This window comes from Myotis myotis, unplaced genomic scaffold (genome assembly GCF_014108235.1).
Source record: "Myotis myotis isolate mMyoMyo1 unplaced genomic scaffold, mMyoMyo1.p scaffold_m19_p_20, whole genome shotgun sequence".
NCBI lineage: Eukaryota > Metazoa > Chordata > Mammalia > Chiroptera > Vespertilionidae > Myotis > Myotis myotis.
In genome coordinates, this window is record NW_023416325.1 from 8,128,425 (window position 1) to 8,155,516 (window position 27,092).

A 27,092-nucleotide genomic window follows, 5' to 3' on the forward strand; every position below is an offset into this window, starting at 1 on the left:
AGAAATTTCTCTAACCAGTGGTGCTTATTTCCTCTCAGTCTTTAAAATTATGCATCCAGGGCCTTGGTAACAGTATCACTGTGTTTCCTCTTCTATAGTGCCATATGTGCTGAAAAAAAATCCATCTAATTTTTTTCTATCTGATTTGCATCAATTAAAAACATCAATATAAAAAAGCATTTACACTTTAAAAAAATGGGACGAGGTGGAATCTCCTCCCTCTTATGTTTTTAGTTGCCCCATTTTCTGCTGGCAGATCTTCTTTCGGTTCCTGGTCAGCCACTTTGATCTGTTTTCCCTTTGCTCCTCTTTTTTGGTCTGTGGATTTATCCCTTTCTTGCAGCCTTTAAAAACAATTAAAAAAAAAATTGACTTCAGAGAGGAAGGGAGAAGGAGAGATAGAAACATCAATGATGAGAATCACGGATGGACTGTCTCCTACACGCCCCACACGGGGTATTGGAGACCACAACCTGGGCATGAGCCCTGACGGGAATCGAACCAGAACCTTCTGGTTCATAGGCCGAAGCTCAACCACTGAGCCACACGGGCCGGGCTGTAAATCTTATTTACTCTTCACAATAACGCAGACGGGTAGATGTCGTGGATGGGAAACCTGCTCCCTGAGGGTGCAACGTTTTCAGGTCTCTTGGAGATCCAGTCGCCATCCATTCATATCACGGGTAGAACGAGAGCTGCGGTTCTTGCTCCAAAGCTTGAGCTTATTTCCATGCACTTGATTACCCTTGGAGAAGGCAATTTTAAGGGATGGTAGGGTGTGGGGGCCCTTGGTTAAGAAAGGGGTAAACTACTGGTTAACCAGCATTGAATAATAATACTCCACGTTTCCGAAAAAAACATTCCCTTTATCTGAATGGTCAGGAGAAAGGATAGATGCAGTGAAGCGCTCCAGGGCTGGGCAGGGACCTAAGAGGGGGCGGGTCAGAGGTGGAAGGAAGCCCTCGGGCCCGGGCACAGCCCCGCGACCCTAGAGCCCGAGGCCGGGGCGCGGCTTTCCGCGCGGAGCACCGGTTCAGCTGCGCGCTGGGCAGGAACGCCGCTGCAGGACACATGGCTTCTCGGGCGTCGGGGGCCTGGAACCCCCACCTGCATGCAGCGCGTCCCCACCACCTGGAGCTCGGAGGCTGGTGGTTTCCCCGCCCCGGAGCCCGCGGGACCCCGAGAGCCTGGCCGACTCTGCATCCGAAGAGTCGGCTTTTCTGATTGGCTTAGAGTGCGAACGCAGGCGAGCCCTGCCTGAGACCCGCTCTTTGATTGGATTTTCAAAGAACAGCAGAGCACGAAATAAAGAGGCCTTCCGTCATTGGGCCATTGTGTGGATCTCCTTTTGCCTTCTCCGCCGAGTGAAAAAGCCGCTCGGAAATCTTCGTCATGAGTCTTAAATCTGGGCCTGTCAGTTCGTCCCAGCGTTACTGGTATCTAGGCTGGGCATGGGGTTTATAGAGTTCAGCCAATCACATAACGCCGAGATCAGGTTGCCAGGCAGATTATGGTAATGAGGCCCCGCCTTTTATGCTGCTCCCACTCTGCGGCGGGAAGAACCACCTGGAGGTGGCGGGGGGGGATTGATTTCCATCACCCCTAGGGAGAGAGGATCGGGGACCCGCTGATCTTCCAGCTCCCCTCACCCAACATCGTGTAAGTACCTAAAGGATTAAGGGAACCGGATAAGCCGGCGTCCAGAGTACCCCAGCGACTGGGAGGGTGTTTCGTCTTTGCTTAGTCCCACCCAAAATGGCGCCAAGCGCTTTCCGCGTCTCAGAGCCCGGCCGGGGCCAACCGACCGCGGACCCGGGTGGGGGGGGAATGGATGGTGGTGGTGGGGGGGAGAAATCCCGGCGGCACCGCCCGATGGTACAGTCCAGCCGGGGCTGGGACGCGGCACCTCACTCGGGGTGGGGGGGTCAAACCATCGGCACCTTCTTAGGGGAACGGGGCAGACCCCCCTGCAGGCGTCCCTCCCGGCGCTGCGTCCCGCGACCGCCTCGGCGCCGCTGCGCCCCCGTCTTCCCCGCGCACACGTCCTCCCCGCGACCCCCGATGGCTCGCACGCTCCGCCGGCCGCGCGCACCTCTCTCCCCTGCCCGCGTTGGTTGGGCCGGGACGGCGGTTGGGCGCCCGGCGCGCTCCTGGGCGGCGGTTGGGCGGGCGCACGGGTGGCTGCGGGGCGTCCCCGGCGATCGGGGCCGGGTTTGGGGGGGCGTGCGGGGGTGGCGGCGCGGCCCGATCCCAGGGGCCGGGTGGGCAGCGGGCCTGCGCCGTGGAGCGCCCTGCTTTGTCCCCGGAGGCCGCGCCGCCACCTGCCATGGATGGCCGGACCCCGGTTCCTTTTTACGAGTGGGCGTCCCTGGGACCCGGGAGGCCCCGTTTCCTGGAGGCGCGCGGGGATGGCGCGCTGGGGCTCGTCTCCGGAATGAGTGGCCGGGGGCGCGCTGGTTGGAGGCCGAGGTCCACCTGTGCTGCATGCAGAGTGCAGAGGCGGGCGTGGAAGGCCGCGGGGGAGCCGGGGATGGTTGGTGTTTCGGCTTGCAGCCCATCCTCCGCTTTCCCGAAGCCTTGGTTAGCCCGTGGCCAGGTGTTAGGTCCCCCCGTCTCCTAAGGAAAGGGAACGCAGCGCTGCAGAGTTTGGGGTGCGTGCGCGTTCGGCCCGGCTCGGCGGGTTTGTTGGCTTTGCGTTTTCAACCTTTGCGTACGGCCAAGCACCCGCAGGGCTGGCGGGGGTGCTGTCATCGAGGATGAAACGCGCTGCGTCCCACCCCGCTCAGCCCGGTGTCTTCATGCGCCTGTTCAAATCTTGCCGGGCGCATCGCACCCAGAACTTCTCTAAACTGTTAACTTAACCTTCATTAAACGCAACATCACTCGGGACTGGTTCGTGGCCTCTTTTTCCGACCCGTTCCTCTGTTGCTTTCAGTAGGAAGGTCTACTCTATGTTGTTAGCACTCTCCCACCACCCCTCACCCCCAGCGTCCAAGGAGCGTCATGTTGATGAACCAACCATACGTGTTGCTGTACAATCAAGAAACAAACAAACAAAAACCCCAAAACGGATTGTTTGGAGCAAAGCCGACCTTAAAGCAGTGTTGATTCAATCTGGTATGTTTAGAAAGGAACTTGCAGGCTTACTCTTTTAATAAATTGAGGCGAAACGGGCACAAAGTGAACCATGTTAAAGTGCAGAATTTAGCAGCAGATTCACATTTTAAAAACTTGAACCAAGACGTTTTCTTCGCCCGGTGACCGTAATTGAGTCTGTATTCTAGAAACGGCCAAGTCCATGTCTTCAAAAGCTCTGGATGCTTTTTCATTCTTTAAAATAATTGCAATATTTGAATCATTTTACCTTTCAAGCGCATAACCTAGTGGGAGAGGTTTCTGAGTAACGAGCGGAATTGTTTAAAGAGTTGAGAAATATCCAGCTATAATTTTGATTTCCTTAATTTTACATGGTCAGCATTGGTAAATACACAATTTCACCCGGTAAAAATAGTAAACTGTTGAACATGCTGTCACTGCAATGTTTGAACTGTTTAGTCATCGTTTGCGTTAAAATAGAAGGCTGATGTACTTTGACCTGCTCACCACTAAAGTACAGTCTTTCCCCACCCCCACCCTCACCTCCTTTCCAAAATGTGTAGACATACCAGAAATTTGTATTCTTTTTTTTTCACGAGCAGAATTTATCGGCTACTGTTGAAATTTATCATAGGTACTCTGAGAATGAATGAGAATTTGGTCTGGTGTCGAGTCAATGAGTTAAGAAAAAGCAAATGCTTGCCACAGCCAAATCTTTGCAGAATGGTTCTGCTCGGATTCTCCCGGCGGGAAGGCAAGAGGGGGGCTCCCCTCTGACTTGACCAACTCTCTGTGGCAGCCTTCCTCTCCCTCGTCTGGCATTTATGAGATGTAGTTGAATCACTACTAAAGTTGAGTCACTAGACAGGGCGAGGGCGTCTGGCCTTTGTCCTTCTAGTATCAGTGTGAGAACTCCGGTTCAAGACTTCTGTGGAACACTCTGAACTGGCGCCTTTCCAGCTACCTCCTGCAGCTCCCCCTGTGACATTGGTACTTGACTCTGAAACATTGTTTCCATTCCCTCTTCGCAATCCTTCAGTGCCTTCCCATTGCCTGTACCTGTGCAGATTTTTAAGTTTGTTCAGGTTGTGGAAAACACCTGGAAGTATGTTTTGTTTTATTTATAATTTTGAAATAGTTGAGAGAACTAGGGAGTGCAGAAATGGAAAGGGAGGAGGAAGAAGGTTATGGATAATCCCAAGGCGTCACAACTACAGCAAGACTAGTTAAAATGTGGTGAAAACAACTGCTAAAATATTTTTTAAAAATTCATTTCTTAGTTGAAGTCTTGTTTTAACAGAATTATTGGAGCTAAATGCCCCCTTTCTTTACCCAGGTCCTTCATTTCTAGTGGCAGGTTGCAGGCCACAGCCTCTTTCCTGCTGTGATCCCTGAGATCTGTGCTGTCCCACGTGGTCTGTGGGGCACTTGAAATATGGTCAGTGCTGCAAATATGAAATACATGCCAGATTTGAGACTTAGAATGAAAACCCCCAAATACTTCTGTTTCTAAAATACTGATTACATGTTGAAATATGTTGCAGATATTAAGTTGAATAAAGTATATTATTACAATTATGTTAGCCTGTTTTTTATGTTAAGAAAACAGCTACCAGAACATTTAAAATTACCCGTGTCTGGTGTGGCTCGGTTGGCTGGCTGGGCGTTGTCCTGCCCACCGAAAGATTGCTAGTTGGATTCCTGGTCAGGGCAAGTATCTGGGTTTGAGGCTTGATCCCCGGTGATGTTTCACTCTCCCATGGATGTTTCTCTCTCTCAAGGCATTGTCTTCCGTGGTCCAAGGTAAATTAAAATAAAGTTACATGTGGATGGCATGTGTGATTCTCATGAACTGAGACTTAGTCTGGTAGGGGTGGGCGTTCCCAAGTAGCACTGTCATCATACAATTTTTTTATCCTTTTATTTGTGTTTGCATTTATCTTTTTGTTTCTTTAGTTTCTACTAATAGATACTGCTAATATGTTGATGTATTTGATCATCTTAGTGTTGTCAGCTCTCACAGAACCATTATTATTTTGCAGAACACCTTAATCTTAAGACGACCAGAAAATTGAGTTAACAGTTATGGAATTAACATATTCAATTAATCCTTTGAACTTAATAAAATGATAGCTGTTGAGCACATAATTCTTTAACCAAAAAGTTGAGCTGCCCTTGCCGATTTGGCTCGGGATAGAACATCAGCCTGTGGACTGAAGGGTCCCAGGTTCGAATCCGGTCAAGGGCACATGCCCGTTGCAGGCTCTATCCCCAGTAGAAGGTGTACAGGAAGCAGCCGATCAATGATTCTCATCATTGATGTTTCTCTCTCTCCTTCTCCCTTCCTCTCTGAAATCAATAAAAATATATTTAAAAAAAAAAAGTTGAGCTAGGCATAACCAACTAAAATTTCCCAAACTTGGTCTGTTACTTACCCATTGATTTTTATAATGTACCAATTTTCAAAGACTTAAGAAAGATCTCTGTGAGAAACTTAAAATTGAGACAATCAAGCTCATAATTTTTTTTCTCCGGTGATTTAAGAAGAGATCGCAAGCCCAGCCAGTGTGGCTCAGTTGGTTGAGCATTGTCATGTGCACCTGAAGGTGGCCGGTTTGATTCCCAGTCAGGGCACATGCCTGGGTGTCAGGTAGCTTCCCCAGTGATAGCATCTACGAAAGACAACCGATCCATGTTTCTCTCTTACATCAATGTTTCTCTCTCCCTTCCTCCCTCCCTCCTCCTCTCTAAGCATATCCTCCCGTGAGGATTAAAAACAAACAAACCATAATAGTTTCATTCTAAGTGTGAACTTTGGACCAACTGTGGGACAACTGTCCTTTTAAACACAAAGAATCATGGCCTACAGGGAAAAATCATGTTGTTTCACACCTGTATTTGAAAACATTGACCGTTTTGCCCTCCTTGACCTTTGTAGATGTGTTTCCTTTACTATCTATGGAGGTTTGATGCTGTGTAGCACTTAACAGCATGGGCTCTAGAGGCAAAGGAACCTAGGCTGATTCATAGCTCAGCTCAGTTGACTGGCTGTGACCTTGGGCCCATTACTTAACTTCTGTGAGCCCAAGTTTCTTTCTTTCTTTTTTTTTTTTAAGCCTTCGTTTCTTTAATAAATCATTAACTAGTTTCTTTATTTTTATTTCTATTTTTTAAAAATATATTTTATTGATTTTTACAGAGAGGAAGGGAGAGGGATAGAGAGTTAGAAACATCAATGAGAGAGAAACATCGATCAGCTGCCTCCTGCACACCCCCTACTGGGGAAGTGCCTGCAACCAAGGTACATGCCCTTGACCGGAATCGAACCTGGGACCCTTGAGTCTGCAGGCCGATGCTCTATCCGCTGAGCCAAACTGGTTAGGGCCTAGTTTCTTTATTTTTAAAAAAATATATTTCTTTATTTATTTCAGAGGGGAAGAGAGAGAGAGAGAGAGAGAGAGAGAGAGAGAGAGAGAGAGAGAAACATCAATGATAAGAGAGAATCATTGATCTGCTGCCTCCTGCACACCCCCTACTGGGGATCGAGCCCTCCACCCAGCTATGGCCAGAATCGAACCTGGGACCCTTCAGTTCTCAGGCCGACTCTCTATCCACTGAACCAAACAGGCTAGGGCGACTAGTTTCTTTATTAATGGGGATGATAATAGCATCAGTCTCATAGACGAGGTGGGAGAGTGCTTGTGTTCACGTGCCTCAATAGTATAAATGGCTCAACAACAAAGTAGAGTAATGGGGCTCAGTAATGTCTACTGGTTTTTGGACCCACTGCTTCAGCCAGATTGGTCTTCCCATTGTCCCTACAGCATTCAGGGGTTTTCCTTCATGTTTTCACTCCTTCATTTATTGATTGGGATGTTTGTTCCTCTCTGCCCACTCCTTTCTCCCGCCCCAGTTCTGCCCACTGAAGTCCCACCCATTCTTCTGGAGCAGTTGTTGGTAAACTTTTCTTCTTCTTAAACCAGTGACTAAATATTTGTGGCTTTGTGGGTGGTATGGTCCCTGTTGAAATTATTGCCCTCCCTCCCTATAGTGCGAAAGCATGTCTGTGTTCCAATTAAACTTTATGGACCCCCAAACTTGAAGTAGCATATCTTTCATGTGTCATGAAATATTCTTCTTTTGAGTCTTTTCAACTATTTTGAAAAGTATAAACCATTCTTAGCTCACAGGCCCTACAAAAGCAGATGTCTTGCTGCCCTGCCCGTGGGCTCTGGTTTGCTAACCCCTGAACTAGAGCAAATTGAAAGCACACATTCCTGCCAGCGGCTCTGTTGAGCATTTTATTTGAAAGTGATTCCTTTTGTCTGCGAATGTCCTACAGTATTTTTGTACCGTTTGGTTGTAATAATGACGTTTATTGAGTGCTTAATTTGTGTCCTGTAGCAATGATTTGTGCTTATTTCTTGCTTCCTAAACCTAAATTCCTTAAAGCAATGGATATATTTTTTTAGCCCCCCTCATATAGAATGACTTTTACTTACTGGACTCTAAAATGTCTGGAGGAATAAAAGAGTGAATACAATTAACTTAAGACATTCGAAGTGATTACGGAAGCCTTTTTCTTCAAAATTCTTAGCGTTGCATGCAAATGCTTCCATTTTCTTAGCATTGCTTGAAGATTTCGAGGCCCATCTATTGGGGGTTATTTTCAGTCTTGCTGCAAACCACGATGACAGCTGTCCTTCTGATGGTGGGATAGCTGTAACCATTGCTTTGTGTTTGACTAACTTTTTAAGTGTCCTTTCTAAGGCACCTGTTTTTGTTAAATCCTTGATGCGCGTCATTGACAGAACAGTGTAGTAACTATATCATGAATGAGAAAAAGGAGACAGAAGCTTAGTGAATTATGTGAGAGTGGTGGGAGCTAAGGCTAGGAGCAAGGTCTTTGTATTTCTCAATCTCAGGCAATGGTGTGATATTAATAAGATTTCAGTCTCTTACCTTTTATTCATCTCTTTCATTCTTTTTCTCTTGGAAGTTGATGAATTGAACTTAATCTGGGTTTTATGTATTTCACAATTTGATTAGTATAAGGACCTATGGCCAATAGATGTTTAGGACACTTGTTTATGTGACATGTAAGTTTTCTCAAGTGTGTAGAACCTATTGAAATGACATAACTATAAAACAGTAGCCCTAGATTTAAAACTAAATTACGTAGCATTAATTGTGCTTTGGTGAACTTTGTTTCATTTAAAAATTTTAAGAAAGTTTATTTCAATACTTATATAGACTTATCCCAAAGCCTAGGTATCTCATCAAAATATATTTTGATACATTTAAAAAATCATATCTTTTTTCATGTTCATGGTTTTTCAACAGTTAAGTCTAACAAAATATGTGTAAGACCTTTACAGAAATATTTTTAAAGGTTTATTGAAAGTGACTTTAATTAAATCTAAATAAATGGCCCTAGTCGGTTAGGCTCAGTGGATAGAGCATCGGCCTGCTAGCTGAAAGGTCCCAGGTTCGATTCCGGTCAAGGGCACATGCCCGGGATGTGGGCTTGATCCCCAGTGGGGGACTTGCAGGAGGCAGCCGATCCATTATTCTCTCTCATCATGGGTGTTTCTATCTCTCTCTCCCTCTTCCTTCCTCTCTGAAATAAATAAAAATAATTTTTAAAAAATCTAAAATGGAAAGGCACACTGGTTCAAGGATTGGAAGATTCAATATTGTAAGGAGCCAATTCTTTGGAACTGACTTGTAGATTTAATGTAATCCCAGAAAATTAAAAAAAAAGCCCAACTAGACAAGCCAATATTAACATTTTTGTCAAGGCCCAGTAAATTGCAAGACATTCTTTTTTTAAAAAAAAAAAAAATACTTGTTTTTATTGATTTCAGAGAGAGGAAGGGAGAATGAGAGAGACAGAAACATCAATGATGAGAGAGAATCATGGATCAGCTGCCTCCTGCACACCCCCCACTGGGGATGGAGCCCGCAACCTGGGCATGTGCCCTGACCAGGAATCGAACTGGTGAACTCCTGGTTCCTAGGTAGATGCTCAACCACTGAGCCATACCGGCTGGGCGGCAAGACATTCTTGAAATAGAAATTGGGAAAACTCTTTACTAGAGATCAAGAAGAGCTATAATAATTAGACAGTGTGCTGTTGGCATTGGGATAGACTAATAGGCCAATAGAACCCTATAAGGAGTCCAGAAACAGTCCCACACATATTCAAACACTCGATCTATGACCCAGGAGACATGGCAGATAAAAGGCAAACAATAAACCGTTTAGAGGTTAATATAGAATTCATGACCTCAGTACAGAGAAAGGTTTCTTAACTAAGATGTTACCTGTACTCATAGAATACTGGGCAAGGGTCTTGAACAGGCACTTACCGTGTTCAAGAGAAATCCAAATGTCTAACTGACACATGGAAAGATGCTCAATCTTGTTAGTGCAACTTACAGCCGTGTTACTGCGCACCTAAAGTAGTGGTGGCAATACCAAACGCTGAGGCTGTTGAGCAGTAGGAATAGTCATACCTGGCTGCTAGGAATATACATTGGTCTGACTACTTTGGGAAATAATTTGGCATTACCTAGAAAGTCAAAGATATGCAGAGTCTTTTAAAGCCCAGCGATTCCACTCTTAGATAAATACATACACATGAGAGAATCAGAAAAAATATTTGGAGTAATCAGTTTTCCTGATGTGAATTGATTCAGTTAATATTTGAGGGCTGCTAGGTTCTGTTCTGTTTTGTTTGTTTTTTTTCCACAACAGTGAGTGAATGTTATTTATTTTTTCTCTCTCTGCTGAATATTTTATTTATTTTTTATTGAATTTATTGGGGGTGACATTGGTTAATAAAATTACACAGGTTTCAAGTCTAACATTTTAAGGCTTTTATCCATTTGGAATTTATTCTTGTGTATGGTGTAAGAAGGTTGTCTGGTTTCATTTGTTTGCATGTATCTGTCCAATTTTCCCAACACCATTTATTGAATAGATTAACTTTACCCTACTGTATGTTTTTGCCTTCTTTGTCAAATATTAATTGACTCTGAAGGCATGGGTTTATTTCTGGGCTCTCTATTCTGTCCCATTAATCTATATGTTTGTTTTTAAGCCAGTACCATACTGTTTTGATTACTATGAACTTGTAAGTATCATTTGATATCAGGTAGTGTGATCCCTCCACCTTTGTTCTTCTTTCTCAAGATTGCTGTGGCTATGCGGGGTCTTTTGTGGTTCCATATAAATTTTTGGAATATTTATTCTAGTTCTGTGAAATATGCCACTGGTATCTTGATAGGAATTGTATTGAATCTATAGATAGCTTTGGGTAGTATGGACATTTTAATGATGTGGATTCTTCCTGTCCATGAACACGGTATATGCTTCTACTTATTTGTATCTTTTTCAGTTTCTTTCTTCAGTGTCTTATATATTTCTGAGCACATCTGCTCAATATTTTAATATTCAGCCTGGCTTTCAGTTCTTAAAACAACGCTAGGCACAGAATAGGCATTTGATAAATATTGTTGTGTTTTTAAACAATTATTTGAATTTTTAAAATGGGTACCCTTCACTATTAGTTTATAGTTACCTCAACTCTCTATTGACTGATTTGCTCAATTCAATCTGTTTGTGGCCTGGAAAATTACAACCTTCCCTGGTTCCTTTGAGATCAAGCCTAGTCTGGTGATTGCATCAGCTGGTGGGAGACCAAGGGATTAGCAGCAGCAGGTCCAAGCCAAGCTTGGGTTTGGCAGTTTTGCCTAGGAGAGCGGTGCTGCAGAGAAGGGAAAAGATATCTAAGCTCGGTAATAAAAGAATTTGGGTTCAAATCACACTTATCAGTGCCATGACCTTGGACAAGTAACAATTTTAGGTTGTTGTGAGGATTACTCAAATATCTGCGTATTTAAATATTTACAGACATACTGAGTATTTAAATACAGTACTCAGTACAGCTCACAGTGCCTGGCATGCGATAGGTACATAGTAAATGGCAATTGCTATAATTATCACTATTGTACTGGTTTTTTACTTAAGTAACATTGAATTTCCACATTTTTAATCAGATGAACTATGATTATGCTGATATTTAAAACAAAGAGCTGCATCTATTAGGGGATTCTAATGTTGTGGTCTCATTTAACTCCAACACTGGATTTGCAAATGAATCCAACCATGAAATTGATCAGCAAGTGTTTGCAAAGAGTAGATAAGGCTGAGATTTCTAAACAGGAGCATGATGCCATTATTTTGTCTTTCCTTATGGAAGAAAATGCCAATTACATAGTTTTTTTTTTTTTTTAAATAATTTTATTGGTTTTTTACAGAGAGGAAGGGAGAGGGATAGAGAGTTAGAAACATCAATGAGAGAGAAGCATCGATCTGCTGCCTCCTACACACCCCCTACTGGGGATGTGCCTGCAACCAAGGTACATGCCCTTGACCGGAATCGAACCTGGGACCCTTCAGTCCCCAGGCCGATGCTCTATCCAGTGAGCCAAACCAGCTAGGGCGCCAATTACATAGTTTTAAAATTCTGTCCATTTTAAGTTGAAATGTACATGTTTTCTAGTGAAATATATCATTTGAGAGAGCACTTGCCCACACTTAAGAGATACTTGTTCCCCTAAAAATTGTTTAATAATGAAAATATTAAAAATGTCTCTTAATTGGAAAATAGACTTTTCTGGATAAAATACCTTCGTGATCTAATACTTAGCCTGTATTGATCATAATTTAAATAATTATTAATATTTGTAATACACTCTATCAGTGATTTTCAACCAGTGTGTTGCAAGAATTGTTAGTACCTGACTGTTTAGTCAGGGCTACTGACTTCTTTTCCCTTAGCTTGTCAAATAAAAAAAATGATAGCAGCCAACACGACAATAACGGTTCGGTTTGAATGAACCAAAATTACATCTACTTTTTTTTGGTCAGATCGGCAAAAAATATTATTTATTTTTTGGTGTCACAGAATTTTAATAGCTTTTGTATACCATGAGCTGAAAAAGGTTGTAAATCTCTGCTCTATACCATTGTGCTGTACTATAACAAGCATCCCACTATAACTTAACAGTGAGCCTGCGGATCAGGTAATACAGGTGGCATTATTCCAGTTGTCCAGATAAAGAACTTTTACTTGCCTTCCAATGTTTTCCCACTCCTCTGTACTGAGAAAACATTTTAAGAAACATCCTGGCTTGTGGAAGACAACTTTGAATATTAGGCCAGCGGATGCTGGTCTGCCGTCGCAGTTTTATTAAGATGGAGGAGGTTCCATTTCGATGACAGACCTTAATTATATGCCAGTAAGATAGAGTTCTTAATGAAGGCAATAATAACTGCCTCACTGGGCTCACCATCTTGTTAATCAAATGCTTGCTTTGGACACTATTGTGTTTCATATTGGACTTAGCAACCAAGGAACTGAGGTGGAGGAATGAGATTTTGAAAATGAACAGAAGGTGAAGCCCACATTCCCCTATCACAGGGGGAGTGAATGGGATATGAAGGGAATTACTTCAAATCAGTAGCCGTTTGCTCCTTAGTCCTGGGCCAGTGCCATGGTTCAGCCTCCTGGATAAAAGGCTGTGTGTGTTTCAGGAGTTTGACGTAGAGCGAACATGTACTTACACTGTTTTCTTTTGTGTTATATGCATAGTGTGAAATTATGAAAATTGTGCTCTAGAATAATTTCCTCCAAGCAATTTTAATATTCTTTTCCCAATTAAAACATTTTAAAGCACTTGAATTTTTAAAAAAAATTTTAAAAATGGATTTCAGAGAGGAAGGGAAAGGGAGAGAGAGATAGAAACATTAATGATGAGAGAGAATCATTGATTGGCTGTCTCCTGCACGTCCCCCATTGGGAACTGAGCCTGCAACCCAGGAATCGAACCATGACCTCCTGGTTCATAGGTCGATGCTCAACCACTGAGCCATGCTAGCCCAGCTAAAGCACTTAAGTGTACTGAGGAAACAGCTTATACTTTCTAGTAATTAAGATTATGCCTCAGTACATTATCCAGTGTCTTATACTAAGGTTGTGTTTGTGATTGTCAAGAGCCAGAGTTTACCACCCAGACCCACTTGTACGAAAGGCTGTCAGGGCCCCAGAAAGCCCACCTGCAAGTCGCCTATTCAGTTACTGCAATTGCTAGTTCAGCAACAGAACCTGAGATATGTGGGCCAGATAGCTTTCTGCGTGCAGGTGTGCCAGGGCCACAGATTGTACTTGTACCCCTGCTGTTTGTCTTGCAAATGAATGTCACTGTTCAAAAAGGTAACTGGAGGGAATTGTGCTGGAGCTATGTAAACCTATCATTCATAGTCGAAAAACATAGATAATATTATTTGGTGAGTCATTTGTATCAACCTTTCAGTTTTCAAGTGTTCCTCATAAAACCATATTTATAGACAGAGCTTATTTAAAATATTCCTGATAAGTATATGGAATAGATCTCCGTGTTGTCATGTGGTGAAGGGAAGCTGGACAATCAAATGCCCATGAGAGTAAATGGTTGGCAAGGAGGACCACCCCAGTGCACAGCCACCCAGTCTTTGCAGAATTCTAAGGCATAAATACCACAGACATACTGGGGAAGCTGGTAAGTCTTTAAGAAAGGTGTAAGGATTCTTGCTAAGTGTTATTCAGTAACATAAAAGTCTTTTTTAAGGTGAAGACTTTGAGCACTGAAGGTTTATGTATGAACATCTGTTCATACCACTAAGTTGGAGTAAGAATTCAGGGCTCTAATCTTTGCCCAGTGCTTACTGAAGACAGTTCTTGGCCTCATTATAATCACTCCCTCAGGTTACTTACAGAATGACTCTCCGAAAGGAGTTTCCTGCCATGAGAAAATATTTTTCTTTTCTTATTGTGGGAGAGTTAGCCAGATCTGGCTGACATCAGGAGTGCCTGGGGAGGTTTGTAAACAAAGATTCCTGCTCTTTCCTGGACCTCTGCAACTGACATTGGCCTTTCTCCTAGATCCCCAGGTGATTTTGATACAACTATGGGAATTGTAGTACTTCACCTTGAAGTCTTTTAGAGGCCCATCCTAGCTACTGTTTGAAGCTTTTCTCTCATAGTTACTAGTCCCTGAGCATGGCCTAAATTTCTCTTGTCTCTGAAACTTTCTCAAGCTGTTTTAATCAGAAATGCCTTTATATTTACTGAAGTAGTAGCAAGTATAATTTTTTCTATCTACCTGTCTATTGCAACTGGGAAGGGGGGAAAAGGAACCCAAGTGTTCATTCCTTTTAACTCTAGGAATATACATGAATTATTAGGGTGTATTAATAATTATATTAATAACCCGGAGGACCACAATCAATTTTAGAATATTTTCATAACCCCAGAAGAAACTCCATGCCTCTTAGCCATCACCCCTTAATTCCCCATTTCGTCCCAATTTCCCATGCAACCACTTACCTAGTTTCTATTTTTATTGATTTGCCAGTTCTGCAAATTTATATAAATGGAATCATTCAGCATGTGGTCCTTTGTGACTAACTTCTTTCATTTAAGAGAAAAAAGTTTTCAAGGTATTTTAATTTCTTTCTTTGTTTTTTGGTAAATAATATTCCATTATATGGATAGTACCCCATTTTATCTACCCACTCATCAGTTGATAGACTTTTGGGCTGTTTCCACTTTATAGCTGTTATGAATAATGCTGCTGTGAACATTCATGTACAAGCTTTTATGTGAACATATGGTTTTATTGCTCTTGGATTGTTATATCTGGTGACAGATCACTGGGTCATTTGCTAACATGTTTAGCCTTAGGAGGAATTTCCAGACTTTTCCGTAGTGGCTGCACCACTTTACATTCTTACCAGCACTGGATGAGGGTTCTAGTTTTTCTGCACCCTCACCAATACTTGCTATTATCTGCTGCTATATCAGAATTTTGAATGAATTGAGAAGATTAAAATATACTACAAAAATGAGTAGGGTAGAAACTAGAATAGCATTAACAAAGGCTATATGGTATAGTTAGTTGACATGGCTTTAAAAAAGTTGCCTAGTCCTGGCCTAGTTGGTCGTCATGCACCTGAAGGGTCATGGGTTAGACTCCTGGTCAGGGCACATACCTAGGTTGTAGGTTTGATCCGGTAGGGGCGAGTATGGGAGATGATCGATTCTCTCTCTCTCTCTCTCTCTCTCTCTCTCTCTCTCTCTCTCATCAATTAAAACAAAACATATCCTTGGGTGATGATTAAAAATAAATGTTTCCTAGTGTTATGTTCAGAGATCAGTATTTTGCTGAAATTCAGGCTCTAGGAATGATGTTCAGCTATTATTCTGAAGCTATAATATCCTGTACGTTTTCTTAGCTGGACAATTTTTAGTGGAGAGTTTACAATCTGTATGATTTGAATTTCAAATATTCTGCTTACACAATAGCAGGTAAAGAACCCAAGTGCTTTGGGGTGGGGGGAAGGAGGTGTGGGCAGGGGCTGGGAGGGGGGAGTAAAGAAGGGGAAATGGGAGATATCTGTAATACTATCAATAATAAAAATATATTTAAAAAAGGGGGAAAAAAGGAACCCAAGTACTCATTCCTTTTAACTCTAGGAATGAACATGAATTATTAGGGTGTATTAATAATTATATTAATAACCCGAAGGATCACAACAATGAACATTTTCAAGTGTTTCCTTTGTGCCAGGTATGGGGTTTTATTTCATTGATTTCATAGTTCTGCCTCAGGGAGTAGAACAATATTATTCCCATTTTATAGATGAGGGAATTAAGGCTTGAGAAGTGAATTAGCTTTACCCAGTCATGTAGCAAGTAGACAGTGGCTGAAGAGTTTGACTCTCAGCTGGGTTACCTCTCGTCCACATTCATGTGGCAGGACTGGATGTGGGAAAAGAGGAAGTTTGATCAATAACAGGCTACTGGAAGGCCATGTTAAAACATCAAATATTACATAAGAAATTGCCACAGGCCTGTTACATGAGGGAATACTCTATGAGTTATTTCCAACAGTTCCCACGGTCATTTCTGAACCTGTGCCCATCCTGTTAACTAAAGCAGGTGGGAGGCCTGTGGGGAAGAGTGAGATATGTATTCTATTCCTAGAACTGCTCTACCACTGACCTTGGCTGTGCCAAGTGGAGCCTGCCTTTTGACCACTACGCGCTCAGCTCCTCTGTGTAATGGAGATGGTAATATTTGAGTTAATCTTACAGCGTTGTCATGACATGACACAAGATCATGGATGTGACAGCTTTAGAAACTGTACATCATACATCAAAACACACCTTGACTTCTCAGAGGATTTCTTCTGACACCATATTTGGCTCACAGCGTATTCTTTGCGCTTTCAAGGACTGACTTTGATGTTGTGTACCTGGGAAGCAGCTGCATTCCGCGTACCTCTTCCAATAGTGTAGTTGGCATCAGTTCAAGTTCTCTCAGGATATTCTGATGTGCTAGTCTATGTACCAGATGATGTCATGTATAAATTGCTTGTCTCCCTCTTTGTGTGTTTTGTCTTTCCTGCTCATTAAAGTTCATTTACAAACATTGAAGTCATACATATGCCTAGTTTCTTAACTGGGGAAGCAGTGTGCATCATCATTCTAAATGGCAGTACATTTTTTATTTATGAGAATTCATCCTAAGGGATTTTGTTAAGTAACAAATTTCTTCTGAAGGCAGGAGAAGACGGTAGCATGCATTTGTTCAAGAAACAGCTGTTGATGGCCAGGGTGTCAGGCGCGGTTCTAGGCGCTGAGGGTGAGGGTGCTCTCATGTGATCATTGCGGGTGGGGTTGGAAGAAGACAATGCACAACTATATGCATCACTTAATTGATGATAAACACTTTGCACAGCATTAAAGGAGAGTAATATGAGGGAGGGTGGACAGGAAAGGCCTCCTGAGGAGGCAGCACTGATTCTCAGATCTGAACGTGGAGGAGGATGTGCTAAGCATTCAGGTAGAGCTCCTGCAAAAGCTCAAGGGCTGGACTGTGCCCCGGAGGAGTGGAAGCAGAAAACAGAAGAGCAGGCACGGAGCCAGCGGGCAGCACAGCCAGAGGTCAGGCCACGGAGGAGGCTGTGCCGGAGCTGCCCAGACTGGGGGACACCGGGGAAGCTTCCCCGCTCGTGTTAGGAGAGGGAGAGATTTAAGGAGGGTGTGGATGTTGTAGAGAGAGGTCGAGTAAGATGACAGCCTCCCCATGAGCCTTGGACTTGGCAATAGACATTTAAACAGTGCACTCTCGTGGGAGACCAAAGCCCGGCTGGGAGGGCCTAGGAGGGGACGTGCGGTGAGGAAGGCAGGTGGACTGTAGATGTCTCTTCAGAGCTTTTATTGTGTGAGAAAGAGCAGGTAGTGTTGTAGGTGAGCAGGAGGCTGGGTTCAGGGGAAAGGTTTTGCTTGTAAACATTTTATCGAAATACATGTCTAGAAAAGTACACACTTAAACATTTTAATAAACAGCCCTGACCTGTTTGCCTCAGTAGATAGAGCGTCGGCCTGCGGACTGAAGGGTCCCAGGTTCAATTCTGGTGAAGGGCATGTACCTGGGTTGTGGGCACATCCCCCATAGAGGGCGTGCAGGAGGCAGCTGATCAATGTTTCTCTCTCATTGATGTTTCTAACTCTCTACCCCTCTCCCTTCCTCTCTGTAAAAAATCAATAAAATATATTTTAACAAAATTTTAATAAATAGAGAATCAGTAAAATGAAAATAAAGGTAGGAGATATTACGCAGATTTGCGGATGTGAAAGTTCCAGGAGGGAGGGAGAAAGTGACGCGGCAGAGGACTCCCGGTGGAGCCCAGGGGGTTCCAGAAGGCCGGCCCCCGCTCCAGAGCAGCGAAGTGGAGAGGCCGGTCTTGGTAAGACTCCACCGTAATGTGTGTAGAAGGCGTATTTAATTTAACACGTTTAATTGCAAAGTTAGGAGAATTACATTTGAATAACAATATTTTTGCTGGAAAGACCAAAACTGGGATTAGGGTCCACCAAGGAACAACTCAAAATCTGTTGTCAGCCCTGGCAGGTCAAACCTGGGAGCAGGCCTACTCTTCTAGTCCACGGGGACTGACAACCGCCCAAGTCAGCTCCCGGGGGCTCTGGGATCGAGGGCCTGCCCTGCTGCAGCCGCCAGTGGAGGGAAGGTGTGGGTGCCCCGGGAGAGGCCACCCTGAGGCTCCCAGGAGCCGCTGGTGGTCTGTTCCTTGATGCACATCCATTCACTTTGTGAGCACCTCGCAGGCTGGGCGCTGATGATTTGTGTGCTTTTGCCTGCGATACACTCTGCGGCTGTGAGGTTTGTACCTACAGTCCTGGGAGAGTCGAGTGGAGGCCTCCTGATAGACTTCTCCTTGAAATGGCCTTCCCGTTTTCCCAGCCAACCAGCGTCCTTTGCAAGAAGGAGAAGGCAGGCGTCAGGATTTATCCTTCTCTAGAACGGCACTGAGTGCTGGCTCCTTTTACACGCTCAAGGGTCTTAATGTAGACTCCTCAGGCCAAGACCCCCAACAGGGCCCTGAGCCCAGGTTCTTCTTTCCCTTGGGTCAGTGCTGAGAGCTCTTTCAGGGACTTGATGGGGTTCCCATGCATCGCTAAGGAGCTATCAAATAGTGTGGGAGGACCAGTCTTTGTTCCTTGGTACATGAAACATTCTAATCTCAACTAGAAAAAAAAAAAAAAGCTGTCTTGGGCTGACGTGAAGAAGTACTTGCCTGCGTGCCTCTTTTGAACCAGAAGAAAGGAGTGCACAATCCCGACCAGGAAAGAACCTTCTTTCGCAGAAGAAAACCTTTCGTTCATAGTCTCTGAAGTCCTTTAGTGCACAAGGAAAGTAGGAGGAACCATTGCGCCGTGAGGATTTCTGCCTGGGAAGTGGAAGGGCAAAGGGACACACATGAAGAGGAAAAGAAGGTCAAGGTCGCTCTTTCAGACCTGTTCCATGACTTCATTCCTTGCAGGCTTTTGTCTCCCTTGTTTTCTAATCTGCTTGTTTTTCTGTTTTTTACTTAGACCTTACAGTAGTTCAGTTCTCTTCTGGTATCATCCTTGATGGTGACCAGAAACAAATTAGGCGGATTTCTTTAGGGTACATCCTATAACGCAGTGGTTCTCAACCTTCCTAATGCCGCGACCCTTTCATACAGTTCCTCATGTTGTGGTGACCCCCAATTTCATTGTTACAAATTGAACATAATTAAAAGCATAGTGATTCATCACAAGAACAATATGTAATTATATATGTGTTTCCGATGGTCTTAGGCGACCCCTGTGAAAGGGTCGTTCGACCCCCAAAGGGGTCGCGACCCACAGGTTGAGAACCGCTGCTGTAATAGTTCTTTGTAACTGAATAGTTCAGTCTCATGCTATTCAAGTGCTGCTTTCTCTGAAATCTATCTGCCATTGCCTGTTTACGTTATCCATTTTCTGCAGTGTTTTTCCTGGAGTTCTTTTTCCAGTGGCATGTGATTTTATCTGGAGTTCTTCTGCAGTCTTGAGCATCTCATTGTTTGCTTTATTAATACTGAAAACAAATGTTCAATGTGAGTGGCGACAGTAGAAATACCTGGAGGACCCCATTAGATCACTTTTTTCATTCTTAACCTTTCCCTTTGGATCTCTCTGTGTAGATGGAAATAGTCTGGATCCATCGTGGCCTAATCAAAAACATTTCTGGGGCGGGGGGACCTAGTCAAAGGCTTTCTGTTACCATTCTTAAAATTTGTTGAGAGCCTTTATGAAAGCCTGGCTTCCCTGTTTATTTACTTTCCCAGGAACCTTCAGGTCCTTCGGCATATTTCCCCTAACTAAAATGGTGTTTATTTTGCTTCTGAGTGGAACTAACAAAATATTTTAGTCCTATTTCTCCACCCTCATTTGTGGTTTCCAGTCGCTCTTCGGTTTGGGTCACGGTAGGGTAAGATGACAAACAGAGTGACCTCAGCCTGACCAGACCCACGACTGTGGGCAAAGGCCGTCACCTCTCCTCAGTCACTCCCCCCTCTGTAAAATGGGGAACTCCCACAGGACCGAGGTGAAGAGCAAGGAGGTTTCGGAGGGCACTTCGAGAACTTTCCTGGGCTGGGTTAAAGTGTTGTTACTTTTAACTACCCATGTTCACTTTTTTTTCAATGCTAATAATTGGTTGTGAATGTTTTAAATTGAGAAACTTATGTGATGGATTATTTGGGCTTCCCCTTCTCAGCAACACTGGGGAATTTGTGCTGAAATTTGTATAATTTTGTTATTTGTTCATTGCTACTTCTGCTGCTAGTTCCTGTTCACCATTTAGAACTAAGTTCAGTATTTTTTCTTTTCTGTTCTAAAACTGTTTGTTCTAGAAATCAGTTAAATGTTAAATCTCTGCTTGCCATTCCAAGTGAGTGAACATAATACTTGGTCTAATTTTGAAGCTCTCTCATTTCTGATTTTGTACTCTTTAGTTTTCTGAATTGTGAGGATGTGAGTTTTAAACAATTTAATTGGGGCATTGTGGACATTACAGTAATTAAATGGTAAGTGTTAATTGGACCAGTGTCTGGCACGCGGTAGGCATCCACTACACGTTAGCTACTGCATATCCTGCCCCCGTGACTGGCCTCATTGTCTTCCCTTGTCCACCCAAGGGGCTCAGTGCCAGAACCAGAGGACTGTGCTCCATGGTAGGTTCTACGGCCAGCAGGATCGGGAGTTTCCCAAGCCTTGCACTAAAAAGTGTGGAGTGAAACCCAAGATGGATCAGGTCTGGAGTCAGAGATCCAGGAAATAAACCCAGAACCAGAGCCTGAGAGTTTGTGAGTTAGGAACTGGGAGATGGGGAAAAAGGAACAGTTGATATAGGTCCACAGGGCAGCCTGTGGTGACTGGGCCTTTAACTGGAAAGTGAATTGGACAAGGACCTTCCTTCTTATCCTCCTGTCTTTGTCCCCGGTCCCCCAGAGTCTTAGAGGTAACTTATGTGGGTGAGGTATTTGTACCTAAGAACTGGGAAGAATGAAATTGAAGTCTGACAGGACATTGGAAGTAATAGCAATCGCTGCTATTTATTGTTCACCTACTATGTGCCAGATGGATCAGTATCTGGCACACGGTAAGCATCCACTACATGTTAGCTACCAGATGGCACATAGTAGGATTCTTTATATGGTAGCTACCTTGCTACAAGACCAGTTGATTGGCTCTCAGGAATTCCGGGAGTGGGTGTGTTAGAGGTTAGCTCCTTTGACCTGAGCTGAAAGTGATGGCAGTAATGACAGGGACAGCACAGGTATATTTGGCTGGGCAGAGGAAGGACCAGTGGAGGTCAGAGTTGTTTGTGAATGTGAAGAGTAGGGGCTCTGTGTGGCCATGGGGTTTATTGATGATTGCAATGGGAAAGGGACCAGTGAAGTCCCATCTCCACCCTGGTGGGGAGGGCTGGAGGTTACTACAAGGTCATCTACAGCATGTTTTAATGTGAAATTTTGTTATTGTGGTAAAGTATGCATACAGTAAAATTTACCATTTAACTTTTTAAAAAAATACATATATTTATTGATTTCAGAGAGGAAGGGAGAGGGAGAGAGAGGTAGAAACATCAATGATGAGAGAGTCCCATCCTGGTGGGAGCCTAACAGGTGTCCCCTTCCCAAACCCCAGCTGTAACTGTTGCGTTTATGTACCTGGGAAATCTTTCTGACGGGAACAGTCTTGTAGATTGTCCTACCTGTACTTCCAATTCTTATCCAGTTAGCTTGGAGCAATCCATTTCATTTTCCCATTAATTTTACTCTTATTCTCTCCCTTCCCCCCCTCACTCCTCTTGCGCTTGTTTAGCTCTTGCTTTCTTAGACTCCCCCTCTCTATTCCCTGTGTCCTCCTCCCTCATTGCCTTCCAGTCTTATGTTCTCCTCCAGAATTCTCTCTCTCCTCTGTTTCGTCATTAGACTCCTCTTTTCTTCTCTCTCCTTTTACGCTCCCTTCTCCCCTCCCCCTCGTTAGTTTCTTCTTGCTCTGCCATTTTAAATTTGTGACTCAGAATTGACCCATGTCATTTTTTCATTTACCACATAAAGTGCTCATCATAATGTAGATTCTGTTCAAGCACTTTGAAAATATTAACTCATTTAATCCTCTTTTTAAAAAAATATATTTTATTGATTTTTTTATAGAGAGGAAGGGAGGATAGAGAGTCAGAAATATCGATGAGAAACATCGATCAGCTGCCTCCTGCACACCCCCTACTGGGGATGTGCCCGCAACCAAGATACATGCCCTTGACTGGAATCGAACCTGGGACCCTTCAGTCCGTAAGCTGATGCTTTATCCATTGAGCCAAACTGGTCAGGGCATCATTTAATCCTCTTTACAACTCTAAAGTACAGCCCATTCTTGTCACCTTATTCAGATGATGACATTGAGTCATAGATCAGTTCTGTAATTTGGGCAAGGTCATCTGGTAGGTCAGGGGTGGAGCCAGGATTGGAATCCAGGTGTGTGGCTCTAGCATACCCACTTCACTGCATGTAGGAATGCAGCTCAAGGGCAGAGGGGCATTGTAGTTCATGCTAAAATTAAACATAAAACGTGCTTGTCCCATCAAGCTCTAAAATGTTTAGAAGTACTGGGGATCGAGCCCACAACCCGGGCATGTGTCCTGACCGGGAATCGAACCCAGGACCCTTCAGTCCACAGGTCGATGCTCTATCTACTGAGCCTAACCGGCTAGGGCCAGATTGTTTATTCTTACAGCCATCAGCCTGGGCAATTAAGATTTTCTTTTTCTTTTTTCTTTTTAAAATATATTTTTATTGATTTCAGAGAGAGGAAGGGAGAGGGAGAGAGATAGAAACATCAATGATGAGAGAGAATCATTGATCGGCTGCCTCCTGCACGCCCCCTACTGGGGATAGAGCCCACAACCCGGGCATGTGTCCTTGACTGGAATCAAACTCGTGACCCTTCAGTCTGCAGGCCAGCGTTCTATCCACTGAGCCAAACGGGCTAGGGCGACAATTGAGATTTTCAAATGAGGATATCCAGGCTCAGTTTGTGGCTTACTGGCATCACACCCATTAAGCACTTGGTAGGTCTGGAAGCGTAGAATCCAGACAGGTCTGATTCTAAAGCTCATACTTTCAACTGTACAACACTATTCAAGAAAAAAAATAACTGGACTCGAAGCTTCTGGAAGGCAAGTATCTTTTTTTTTTGATACACTGATTTTTTTTTAAGGGTCTAGAACAGTACCTGACATATGCTAAGTTTCTTAATAAATATTTGTTGAATAAAGTCATTAGAGAGGCTAGAAGGCAAGCATGACCTTCTCTTCTTGGAAATAGTCTGTAACATTTGGGACAATGGGTGAAAGAATGGAATGTGGGTGACCATTTTCTAGACAACGCATCGTTTGGTTCTCTAGCTCTTTCAGGTCTGCAGAAGGGGCAACAGGGTGAGCAGTGTGAGGAAGTGTATCCCTAGTTAGCAGAGCCCGTCAGCACCGGCCTGGTGGACAGCGCTGAGGTAGCTCCCAGATGCTACCTCCCATCTCCTCTAAATCCTGATCCACAGGGCTCCTTTACACCTGAAACCAGTATAAAACAATACCGAATGTCAACTGTAATTGAAAAATAAAATGATAAAAATCACAGATGGAAAAACAAAGATCCACAGGGTTTTATAAATTGTGTCATTAAAAAGGAAAACAAATACGGCAAGCCTTACTATAAAGGACGTTCATGTCCAGGGCATTTGTTATTTGACACATGGCTAGGTTTTAAAAATATGACATGTTTTGAAAATTCTGAACCTCTTATAAGCTCATCTGTAAAATATAAACATTGATGTCTTTGAGAGCCACTCTATGCCAGATCTTGTACCTAGCATTTTCACATATATCATGGAACCCGCACCATAACTCTAGGAGGCAATTATTATCTCCATTTTACATGTGGTGATATTGAGAGCTTAAGTGATTTGGCCAAGGTTATATAACTAGTGAGCAGTAGAGACAGTCTGGAAGCCAGGATTCAATTCAGATTCTGCAGATTTTCTACTTTACTGCTTACCATCTGAGCTTAAGGCTAGGATAGGCCTTAGAAACCATTTTATGTTCTTATTTTGCAGATGAGGACACGGATGCTAGAGGATTTTAAATGAATTACTTAGTGTGGAGTCATGTTTAGAATTCAGTTTTCTTGAACAAATTTTTAAACAATAATTGCAGAAGGCCATGCTGGTGTTTCAGTTTAGTAGTTACAGAAGCTCACTAGGCCTTATAACTATGTCTTAAAGAACAGGAATTACTAACTGCGTATGCTGTATCTCTGTTTTGGATTCTAGACACTTCTTGAATTAAAGGGTTTCACCATCTTAGGCTTCCTTATTTGCTAACAGTGTTCTAAAATTATTGGGAACTGCTGTTGTGGGCAGTTGTTGTTGTTTTGTGGTTTTTTTTGGCAAAATTGTGGGCAAAATTTATTGCTAAATTTTCCTGACAGAGTTTCCTATGCGTGTATTAACTGTTCTGTTCTGCTCCACATCTGCTAGGTAGTTATTTCCCCTTTTCCCTGCCTGATGGAATTTTATGTCACGTATCTGCTTCCTTGTTTTGGTAGAATTAGAACGAAGATATTTCAGTCTGCCCTGCCCATTTCTGCTTACTTGCTCCCATTCATCCTTAAGTTTCACCTCCTCGGAGAAGTCATCCCTGAAGGCTGTGGCTGGGATTGGGTGGCCTCTTCTCTCTCCCACTGCGCATGGTGATGCCTTTAAACCACTCCGTACACCTGTCCCATGCCGGGTCTAGAGTACTGTCGTGAGCAAACACATTCCCTGCCCTGAAAGAACTTAGAGTTGAGATGGGGAGGCAGACTATTAGTCAGAAAAATGCAATATGATTGAATATCTTTTAATAAAAAGCTAATTTGTGAGTATTTATTTTATAGCGGGCACTGTGCTAAGCATTTTACATGTATTGTTTCATGTCATTCTCTCAATAACCTATGGTCCCCATTTTACAGAAAAGGAAGAGGTATTTAGGGAACTTCTGTGTTTTGCCCAAGGTCGGTGAAGTCTGAGAATTGCTACCCAAATCCAGGTCAGAGTCCAGGCTCTTAACCACTATTCCTCTTGAACTAACTGCTGCCCCTTCACTGAGCCCTTGCCCTGTGTATCCTCAGGGCCCTCGTGCTTGGGGGCGGGGAGGAGGGGAAGATGAGCTCCAGTGTTGGAATTCATTCAGAAACCAATAATAATTTAACAGCCACACAGCCACTTAACTGATTCAGTGTCTTCCCTCAGAGACCAAAAGAATTCAAGATACTAACATGTAAAACGATATATGTCCAAAGTTGTTCATCACAGCGTTGCTTGTAATAACAAAAGATTAGAAATAACCTAAATGTTTATCAACATGAGATTGATTAAATAAATTATGATATATTCTTACAATGAAATGATGCAGTTATAATGAATGAGGATCCAGCTGGCGTGGCTCAGTGGTTGAGCCATACTGGTTCAACCATGAACCAGGAGGTCACAGTTCCATCCTGGTCAGCGTACATGCCCAGGTTGCAAACTCAATCCCCAGTAGGGGGCGTGCAGGAGGCAGCCGATCAATGATTCTCTCTCATCATTGATGTTTCTATCCCTCTATCCCTCTCCCTTCCTGTCTCTGAAATCAATAAAAACATTAAAAAAAAAAAAAAAAAGAATGAGGAAATGCTGTATGGATGAGGACAATGTAAAAAGTATGGTATTATGTGGAATAAACAAGGTGTAGAAGAGATGCCACTTTGTATAGAATCAATATTATTTGCTGTATGTGGTTAGAGAGGCAAAGAGTATAAAGGGTATCCCCAAAAATGTATACATACACTTTAAGTAAATATAAAGGCATTGTTTATTAAAATACATTTCATTTTCAGATTTCAGCTATCAGCTGTTAAAGTGTGTATGCATTTTTTGGGACACCCTGTTGTATATGTTTTGGGTTGTACATGCATAAAATATCTTTGGAAGAATAGACAGGAAATTGATCCTGTAAGGTGCTTCTGAAGAGTCGCTAGGGGATTCCAGGTAGGGAGATTGTCTACTGTACATACCTTTTTGTCCTTTTTGAATTTGAGTCAGTTGAATTTACTCCCTATTAAAAAAGATATAAATAAAATTAAAAAGAAAGCAACAATAAGCACCTTTCTAGGCACTGAAACAAATACAGAAAAGCCCTCTGGGCTTGTATGTTTCTTTAGTGTGTGGGATAAGCCCGCCTTCATCACATCCAGTGCTAGCGTAGTATACACTTGAGGATTTGTGCAATCGATGAACCAACTTGGAAAAAACTCTCAAATTCCTGTATGTGAAGGACACATCTTTTTTGTGGTGTTCCTGCTAAAAATAGATCTTCTGAATGTGACCATGAAGAAATGGCAGACTGCCTCAAATTGAGACACATTCTAAAAAATAGATAGCCTGTGCATTTCAAAAATGTCAAGGTCGTGGAAAACTACGAAAGACCGGGACCTGTTCCAGACCAGAGGGGACTGGCGGACGTGACAACTACATGCACAGTGTGTGATACGAGAGGTTGTTTCTTTCTCTGAAAAGCACATTAATTAGATAATTGGCAACTTAAAAAAAAAAATATATATATATATTTATTGATTTCAGAAAGGAAGGGAGAGGGAGAGAGAGATACAAACATCAATGATGATGAGAGAGAACCACTGATTGGCTGTCCCCTGCACAGTGCCCACTGGAGATCGAGCCCGCAACCCAGGCATGTGTCCTTGACCGGAATTGAACCTGGGACCCTGCAGTCCGCAGGCCAAGGCTATATCCACTGAGCTAAACCAGCCAGAGCAAGACAGTTGGCAACTTTTGAAGAAGGTCTGTAAATTAGGTAATAGTACTGTTTTACTGGTAATTTCCTGATTTTGATATTAATACTGTGGTTACGTGGGAAAATGTCCTCATTTTTAGGAAATAAGCATGAATTTAGTAGTGAAAGGGCATTGTATCTG

General features: G+C 43.2%; 1 protein-coding gene across 5 annotated transcripts in view; it reads left to right on the forward strand.

Moving 5' to 3' along the window:
- Nucleotides 1–1,503: 1,503 nt before the first annotated feature.
- Nucleotides 1,504–27,092, forward strand: part of PRDM10 (PR/SET domain 10) — a 75,126-nt gene continuing 49,537 nt past the window's right edge. For 2 of the 5 annotated variants that reach the window (XM_036354070.1, XM_036354073.1), the window contains exon 1: nucleotides 1,505–1,659. The gene's annotated coding sequence lies outside the window, so the exon portion shown is untranslated. Of the gene's footprint in view, nucleotides 1,660–26,824; nucleotides 26,972–27,092 lie in introns of those variants that run through there. The other 3 variants (XM_036354074.1, XM_036354071.1, XM_036354072.1) reach the window with 3 other exon arrangements.